This window comes from Muntiacus reevesi, chromosome 1 (assembly GCF_963930625.1).
Source record: "Muntiacus reevesi chromosome 1, mMunRee1.1, whole genome shotgun sequence".
In the NCBI taxonomy this organism is placed as follows: Eukaryota; Metazoa; Chordata; class Mammalia; order Artiodactyla; family Cervidae; genus Muntiacus; species Muntiacus reevesi.
In genome coordinates, this window is record NC_089249.1 from 83318285 (window position 1) to 83328157 (window position 9873).

The 9873-nt window shown below is 41.0% G+C and overlaps 1 protein-coding gene across 3 annotated transcripts in view; it reads left to right on the forward strand.

The window, feature by feature from the left end:
* LOC136146355 (myomegalin-like) overlaps nucleotides 1–9873 on the forward strand; it is a 63580-nt gene that overhangs the window by 2069 nt on the left and 51638 nt on the right. The gene's annotated exons all lie outside the window — the stretch shown is intronic.

Here is a 9873-nt window from a genome sequence, read left to right on the forward strand (position 1 = left end):
TACCAAGTTGGAAATATTCTTGTGTTTCCAATTCCTTAATTCGAATCTTGTATAAGCAATTAAGGAGAATAAGCCCGATAAAATGTTTTGGACCTGACACTCTTGGGGAAACTTTCATCCAGGTAGTCGGACTCACAGAAGTATAACTTAGCAAACTGCTGTAGGTCAGAGTAAATTGAGGGGAACTGCTCCTGCATATCTGGAGAATACAGATCCAAATTAGTAATATTACAGACAAAATCCATAAACATTATAACCATATACATACATACGTACAGTCCACCAGTAACCAATCCTATTGTTATGCTTTTTAAAATGATAAGGTGCCAGAACTTGGGCAAGAACAATGCATGTCACAAAGGCCCTGGCAAAAGTGGTATTTGATAATGGAGGGTTGTTCCTGTTTTTCTCTAAAGGAGTCAGTTCGCCCATGAGTTTTCCACCTTTTTTCCTTGACCTTCATGCTGCCAATAGAGCTGTGCTATTTCAGAAGGCAAAGTAAGCAATACTGAGTTTAGGCTTTCATTGTGTTTTATGAAAACCAGATTTTTCTAAAGCTAGTACTGCATAACTCTCTTAATTAAGCAGCTAACAGTTCCTCTTTCACTGTTTATTCCTGAATACTGACGTATAGCACAGTCAAAATCCCCTTTCCTTTCCAGGGTAAGTGTCACTGTAAGATTGTCTTGTCACTCTGCTGACTCTGCTGCAGACAGCCTTAGGGCTCATCATGGCTGCCAGTGAAAAGGGAAGGTTTGCTTTCCCTACAAGTTTGATATAAATTTTTTTTACCAAATTCAGTGATATATCTGACCTATGTTTGTTTAAAAGTCCTTCCTATGAATCTTCTTGAAGATTTAGCACTTTTGCAAAGCATCCACTTAACTGGCTATTAAAGACTTAAAAGGCAAGGGTAAAGATCTGATCACAATGTGTTGACAAAGAAGCTTAATCACGTTGCTGTGATTCAACCAGAATTATGGCTGATAGATTATACCAGGACATAGAGTAACATTTACCCATACAGTATAATCTTAGAAGGCTTATCATTCATTTGAAAATACTTCCCGTGTAATTCAACATACAAAATGAAACTAATTCAAATAGTTTCAAAATACTTGGTCACTTGGTCAAATAAGATCATTGGTCACTGTAAGACGATATAAATAAAGTCTAAAGGCTATGTAAATTATGGCACAAGATCTGGTACTCAATAAATACTTAATAAATGGATGACTAAAGGATAAAGGCAGTGAGGTTACTTAGTACTGCCATCACCTATGTCTTCACTAGCAATCTTCGAACCCAAATTCCTTCAAGTTGCTCCTCCCAGTGTGGGTCTTTGCTTAGTAGTTGAAGGTTTGGGAGGAAAACTGAAATGCTCATAGCTACAGGTTCAAAGGAACCGCCTCTGAAAATACATATTGGCATTATCTCATCTTGGGACACTAAATCTCCTTTAGGTTACAGCATTTTTATCTAGAGCTGGCTGCGTGGAAACTTCCCAGAAGTATAAGTTTCTGAAGCAGTTCTTATTCTGGAAACAAAGGAGAAACCCTTAACTGGTAGAAGATAGGCCACTATTTTCTGACAAGGAAGCACAGCTCAAAACCGTATATCAGGAGGAAACCACTGAAGTGTAGTGCTGAAGCTGATGGTGATCTCCTTAGGAAATTGATCTAAGCCTTAGGAATGACTTCTAAAGTAAAAAGACCAGCATCTGATGTCAAGTTTGCAATTCCAAACATGCCATGCTGTTAGTCACTGCAAGATTGATTCCTAGTCCAATATTTGCCTTTTTTTCTATTATAAATATTATAAATGCGGAAATTGTGAAAGAAGAAAAACAAAATCATTTACCACTCAAAGAAAGTCAGCATTAAAATGTGGAGAATTTCCCTCTTGTCATTTTTCTATGCACATTTTAGCATAGTTATGTTTGTGTGTTATATGTAAAGATTTTACAGTCTGATTTTTTTTCAGCTTAAAGTGATAGTATAGTATTTTTCCATTTTTTTTTTGCAAGTTATCCACATATATTAGCAAAATCCATTTACCTAAGTTTAATCTAATTTCAGCCTGACCATGCATAAAACTCCTCATGTGTTTTTACTCAGCACATATATCCTACTTTCCTATTATATACTGATAATTTTTTTCCTTTATTCTTAGTAGCTTTAATTACAAATTTAGATCAGAATCCTCAACTTTTTTTTTTTTTTTAGAATCCTCAACTCTTAAACACCTTAATTTTTAGTGAAAACCAAGAGGCAAGTAACTGTGAACTGTTTGTCATGCTAACATTTTCTGATTGGAAACTTATAGACTGTAGCCCTCCAGGAAAGAACACTGGAGTGGGTTTCCATGCCCTCCTCCAGGGGATCTTCCCAGCCCAGGGATCAAACCCACGTCTTCCACATTGCAGGCAGTTTCTTTACTGTCTTCAGTTCAGTCGCTCAGTCATGTCCGACTCTGCAACCCCATGAATCTCAGCACGCCAGGCCTCCCTTTCCATCACCAACTCCCAGAGTTTACTCAAACTCATGCCCATCAACTTCGGTGATGCTATCCAGCCATCTCATCCTCTGTCGTCCCCTTCTCCTCCTGCCCCCAATCCCTCCCAGCATCAGGGTCTTTTCCAGTGAGTCAGCTCTTCGCATGAGGTGGCCAAAGTATTGGAGTTTCAGCTTCAGCATCAGTCCTTCCAGTGAACACCCAGGACTGATCTCCTTTAGGATGGACTGGTTCAGTCTCCTTGCAGTCCAAGGGACTCTCAAGAGTCTTCTCCAACACCACAGTTCAAAAGCATCAATTTTTCAGCGCTCAGCTTTCTTCACAGTCCAACTCTCACATCCATACATGACCACTGGAAAAACCATAGCCTTGACTAGATGGACCTTTGTTGGCAAAGTAATGTGTCTGTTTTTTAATATGCTATCTAGGTTGGTCATAACTTTCCTTCCAAGGAGTAAGCATCTTTTAATTTCATGGCTGCAGTCACCATCTGCAGTGATTTTGGAGCCCAAAAAAATAAACTCTGACACTGTTTCCAATGTTTCACCATCTATTTCCCATGAAGTGATGGGACCAGATGCCATGATCTTAGTTTTCTGAATGTTGAGCTTTAAGCCACTTTTTCACTCTCCTCTTTCACTTTCATCAAGAGGCTTTTTAGTTCATCTTCACTTTCTGCCATAAGGGTGGTGTCATCTGTGTATCTGAGATTATTGATATTTCTCCCAGCAGTCTTGATTCCAGCTTGTGCTTCTTCCAGCCCAGCGTTTCTCATGATGTACTCTGCATATAAGGTAAATAAAGCAGGGTGACAATATAGAGCCTTGAGGTACTCCTTTACCTATTTGGAACCAGTCTGTTGTTACTACTGTCTTATTTGACCTCTAATAAATGTAGGTACATAGTAATGTTACGTTTAGCAAGACAACAAACTTAAGCTAGCTTCAATACCAGGTATCAATTCAGTATCATTCCCAGATCATGATGATTTGAAACTCATGTTGGCCAAGTTTCTAAATATTAGGAAGTATTTAATTTACAAATTTACAAAAGTGCTTAACTTTAACAAAAGTTAAATAGAGATCATTTACAAATTAACTCAGAAGTATTATAATCAAAAAATGGTCCAGTTCTGGAGAATGCAGCTGAATAAGCTGTATTCAGGAAACAAATTTGAGTTTCCCATAGCCGGCACACTTACACACTAAAGAAACACAAACACACACAAAGAAAAAAAATGTAATCCCTGCAGGACAAAAACAAAGGGGTGAAGTTCAATGACTTCCTCAACTTTTTCAAACCAAGATTCTTCTTATTGATAACAAACAACATGTAAATTGAAAGCCAGGAAATCATGACTACATGTGTCATGGCAATCCACCTGACAAACACAAAACCAGAAATAACAGTAGGAATAAGTTAATTTAACTTAGTTAATGTCATGCTTTCTCCTAGAAGTATTTTTTGTTTTCTCAGTGTCAGAATTCTGAAAAAAGTATCCCATCAAGCCAGCTTTCTCTTAACTGCATATACAAAAAAGGGCCAGTTTTGGAATTTAAAAAGTTTCATCTTGACCAATTCCGTCCCCCCCCCCCCCAGAGTCTAAGGAATATAGTGGCCATGAAGTGTAAACAATATCTTTTTTTTTTAACCCTAGGGGGGGACTATAAGATGGAATAGAGCTCTGATTATTATCAAATACCAGGTGTTATCAAATACCAAACAAACAAATGCAGTGCAAAATGGTCTCTGAGATTCACAGTTCCCTATCACCAAAAAAATGAAACTTCCACCCATTGCAAACGGAATATTCCAACCAATGTTCCACCACAGGTGAAACCCAGCTCAGTAGGGAAGGATACCTGGTGTCATCACATGCTAGCTCTATTATTCAAAGACGTCTCAGCTAACCAGTGAAAATCCTGATTCACAAACATACAACATGCAAATAACAAATGTGGTCCCATGCACAGAAGGACAAACCAGAGTGGTCCACCCCAAAATGACACACACAAAAACACAAACAACAAAGAAGCTACAGTCACACAGATAGATAATTAGAGAAGTTGAGTCTGAAATTCCACTTCCACTACCAGAGGTCTCCAGAGTAGCCCAGCTCTCTAAAGAGAACAGATGCAAAATGTCTCACTTTCTGCAAAGGAAGTAGCCCAAATGGAGTGGACAGAATTCCTAGCTTGTGCAAGCTTGAGTGACTTACTCGAGGTGACACCAAATGTGGACCATAGCTCTGGATGTTTCTTTGCTCCAAACAGCCTTGTGCCTTGGGGCAGCTAGCGCCTGTAAGGGAGAGTCCCTTCCATTTCCCCAGAGCAAAATGAACTCCAGCAGCTGCTGGGTACTTGAGAAGGGGCTGCCCCTGGCCAGGGTCAGCCTGCCATGGGCACAGATGTCCTGCCCCAGTCACCATAAATTGTTACTGAAATCGCACATCCGTTTGCCCCATGCACAGTTGAAGCCCATCAATACTAAACATGACTCTGGAACAGAGAAGGGTTTATTACAGATTCATACAAGCAAACGGGTGGCTCATGCCCTAAGAACCCAAAGTTACCGAAAGCTGTCAGCATGTCCCTTTAAAATCAAAAGGTGAGGGACATGGTTAGCTGTTGCAGACTTCTGGATGTCAGATCCTTTGTTCTCAAGGTCAGGTCATGGTCAGCTAATGATGTTCCTGTAAATCTCTGCCAGATGAATGTTATTATCTGTCCTGACAAGGAAGGGCAAAGTCCCAAGGCACAGCTTCTACCCTCCAAGGTCCCAGTCCTGGCTAAGAGGAGGCAGATCTCAGTTGGCTCCTTCAGGGCCAGGTTCCCATGCCCTGCCCAGCTGTCATCCCTGAGGGAGCCAGGCATCCAACCCAAGTGGCCCTCAGTCTCCTCAGGCCATCCAAATGGGGAGACCAGGTCTCACAGACTGTGACTCATAGACAGCCACTGTTAGTGGGTCACAGAGACAGGGAGAGGTTCACTGCTTCTCAAGTCTGGGCCCCAGCTAGTGGAGGGCCTCAGTGAGGGCTCTGGAGCCCTGCAGGACGCAGTCCCGTCTGCTCCCTGGGCCCTCCAGCTCATCTGCTGGTCCAAGGCTGGGTAAACTGGAGGGCCTCCAGGAGAAGGCCTGCATCTGCCTCTCTACCTGATGTCCCCCACACCATGGACCCTTGACTGAATCACTTCCCCAGTGGTCCCTCATTGACAGTTACCAGTGGGCAGGGCCCAGTGCAGCGCTGACCAATAGCTTAGCAGGACAGCTAACTGTCCCTCACTGACAGTTGGTTGCTTGTGGGCAGGACCCACTGAGGCACTGAGCAATGGCTGAGCAAGAACTGTTGCCTCATAACAGAGTGCAGAGTCATGAGGCACAGCAGTGCTACTGCTAAGGGCTGTGCTCTTCCTGCTCCGTTACAGCACTGCTATTTTTATTTTTGTAGTAAAAATTAATGAAACAATCTCTTCTCAATTACTCAGGAAGATATAAAATACCAATTTGCCTTTAACTTCTCCAATGGCTCAGTGGTAAAGAATCCACCTGCAATGCAGGAGACCAGGGTTCGATCCCTGGGTTGGGAAGGTCTCCTGGAGAAGGGCAGGGCAGCCCACTGCAGTATTCTTGCCTGGAGAATCCCATAGACAGAGGAACCTGGCGGGCTATAGCCCATGGGGTCGCAGAGTTGGACACGACTCAGGACGTACTACACACTTATTTTACTTGGAGATATAATGTTGAATCTGTTAGAAGTAAAAGACTTTCCAAATTTTTTAAATCATGACGACTATTCAACTAAGAAACAAGACTGAGTCATGATGAATGAAGTCAACCCTTTCCCTTTACTGAGAATGGAGATGTTGCAGGGAGACATGGCTCTTTTGAAATTAGTTGGTATTTCCCAGCATGCTTTTGGCATAGCTTAAATGCTCTGTGATTGCATTTCTGCTGTTGTCAATATTTCCAGCTCCTTGTTTTCGCTTACTTTAGGATTTCACATCCTCTTTGTGGTTGGTTGTAACACAAAGTTCTGACCCAAGCATTGGAAGTTGAAGTGTTGGTTGTAACTTCTGGGCTAGAGCGTTTAATTCCTTGTTTGAGATATTGCAGAACTCTTTTTCATTCTGGCACAAACAAATGGCCTTCTCCCTCCCTCTCAGTTGACTCTAGAGTAAATATGAACAACGAAACTTTATTGGTGTAAGGTGCTTGGATTTTGGAGTTGTTTGAACCCCAGGTTATGTTATAGATTCTAATACAGCCTAATTCATAGATGAATAGATTAGGTACAGGCTGTGCATGTTTGTTGTCCTAGATGAGATAATTTGTAGTTGTTATCAGGTAGTAAAGAATTCATCTGCCAGTGCAGGAGATGCAAGAGATTTGGGTTTCATCTCCGAGTTTGGGAAGATCCCCTTGGGTAGGAAATGGCAACCCACTTCAGTTTTCTTGCCTGGAAAACTCTGTGGACAGAGGAGCCTAGTGGGTTACAGTCCATGGGGTCGCAGAGTCAGACACAACTGAGCGACTAAGCATAAACAAGGTTGTTATCAAATATTTCTTACTTACACTTTCTTTGCCTTGCTCTCAGAGGACCTTTGCTTCAGAGCCAAGCTTTTTTTTTTTTTTTTTAAATAATAATGCAAGGAAGCAAGGTCTTTGAATAAAAATTGTTGTGAAATTTGCCCTACCTCTCTACAGTATACTAGGATTCAAAATATCTCAACATGGGCTAACAGTGGTTTTGAATACCTGACTTGACACCTAACACCCATAAGTATAAGACAGAGAAAGATGAAAATTACCTGTGGTTTGTATAATAGTTCCTTTGTCTCTTTGGTACACGTGGAGATTTTTTTTTTTAATCCCTGGGGTAGTGTATCATGATTTGGGATGGATGAGAGATATGCCTTTCTTTTGTAAACTGGGAGAAGGATGAGTGGAAAAGAGGAGCCGGAAAAGGTTGGACCAGCGTCAGTATTTACAGCAGGCATGCTCTTAGGCTGCACAAATGTAATGAAAGGGTGCATATGGAAATTGATGATTAAGGGATGAGTCTCTTAAACTGTCACTGCCAAGGTACCTGTTAGGACATCTCTATTTATCCCCGTGAGTTCGTACAACCTTCGAGGACACCTGTACTGCTGAGTAAAGCAATCCATATGTATGACAGTAGGGAGTGGTGGTGACTAGAATAAAATGCTGTACAGTGCTTGTTTTACCAGTATTGAATAAAATCATATTGAATCATTTCTTGATTCTGCAAATAAAATTAGTAGGCTTACATTTCTTTTTGATTAATTTACTTTACTTTTGGCTGCACTGGGTCTTCGTTGCTTTGCAAGGGCTTTCTCTAGTTGCGGTGAGTAGGGGCTACTCTTCCATACGATGCGAGAGCGTCTCATTGTGGTGGCTTTTCTTGTCGCAGGGCACAGGTCCTAGGTGCACAAGTTTCAGTTGTTGCAGCCCGTTAGCTCATTAGTTGCAGCTCCTGGGCTCTAGAGCACAAGCTCAATAATCTAATCGTGGCACTGGGGTTTAGTTGCTCCGCAGCATGTAGAATCCACGACCAGAGATCGAACCCATGTCCCCTACATTGGCAGGAGGATTCTTATCCACTGCTCCACCGGGGAAGTCCCCAGGCTTGCATTTTTGTATCTAATGTTAACTAGTGAAATTCTAAACCCTGACTTTAAAATGCAAGCCTGTGTAACTCATAAAAGTATAATCAGAAAAAAAAATGAAAATATTCTCTTGCTTACAGTTAGAGGGAGAGACAACATTTTTGCATCATAAAACAGCTCAAAAAATTCAATTTGAGGTGTTAAACCAAAAACATTCACAGGAATATCAAGCTTATTCTCCTGTCCAAAATGGAGGTGTAGTGCAATTATTTTTAATGTTTTGTTCTCTTTTACAAGAAGTGTGTCCCTAAACATGTTATTCGAATGTCTTATGAGATGCCAGAGGCTTTATAATTGTTGTAGCAACTTACAGATTGCTCAGGTTGGACTTTCTGGAAGCAGAGGCTGAGACAGTGTTTGGGGTACAAGATAATTATTAGGGATGAACCCTTATGAAAGGAAGAATGAGGACATAGGATTGGGCAGAAGAAGAAATCAGATTGCAAGGTAGGCTTTGATGGACCCTCCAAGGAGCTCTGGAACAAGTGCTGCTCCTAATAAGTTATTTGAAAAAGGCCAGGTGCAGTGGTGTGTATATTATGCTAACATTTGTTTACAAAGGGAGATAGAGGAAAGGATGCCTTCTTTCATTTGCCTATGAAAGCATAAAAATCTCTGAGATGACAGAAAGCAACCAATAGTAATTATCTTTGGAAAGGACATTAGAAGGTGCTATGGAGTGAGTGCTCATGTTTCTTCCCAAATTCACATGTTGAAATCTAATTCCCAACCTGATGGATGGTATGAGGAGGTGGGGCTGTGGGTGAGGGGTGATAGAGTCATGATAGTGGAGTCCTTATGGATGGTTATTAGTGCCCTTATGAAAGAGACCCCAGACAGCTCCCTCACCCCTCTGCATATGAGGACACAGAAAGAAGATAGTCATCTGTAGATCAGGATTTGGGATCTTACCAGACACTAAATCTGTCAGCACCTTGATCTTGGATTTCCCAGCCTCCTGATCTATGAGAAATAAATTCTGCTGTCTACAAGCGACCCAGTCTATGGTATTCTTTTATAATAGCATAAACAGACTAAGACAAAGGGCTCAGAGTCTGAGATGGAAGGAGATTTTTGTACATCTTGGATTTGTCTATATATTCAAAAACAAAAAATTATTACAAATAGATAATGTGACACTAAGTGTTCAATAAATAGCTTAGCTATTCTGAAAAAAGCATTGGGTTAAAAACATGTAAGACTTTGATTTGTACTGATGATATTAAGTTCTGAAAGATTTAAGTAAAATTACTAGAATTTTTGTTCTAATAGGTGGTAAAAGACCACTTTGGTTTGTTTACAAAGATACATCTTATAAATCTTGAACATGTATCCATGCATTAAGTTATTATTAGTTGACAAGATGGTGGCCAAATGAATTTGTTGCACATGATCTGGAGCCTAAACTTGGTTTTCAATGCACTTTCTGAAGGGGATTGGTAAAACATACTCCCCGTATCCTCCAGTAAGTAAAAGCTGTCAGCTTTTACAAAAGCACTTTTGGCTGTCCCTGGATGCTAATTCACACAGCAGAGGAGCCTTTAAGAATAGGAGGCATTTTGGAGAACTGCCTGCGGGAAACATCTAGAGTGTACAGAGGGGCATGAGATTGGCATGGTGGCATGCAAACCACAGGAAACAGAATGGCTCCTTTCCAGTAACCATGCATGCT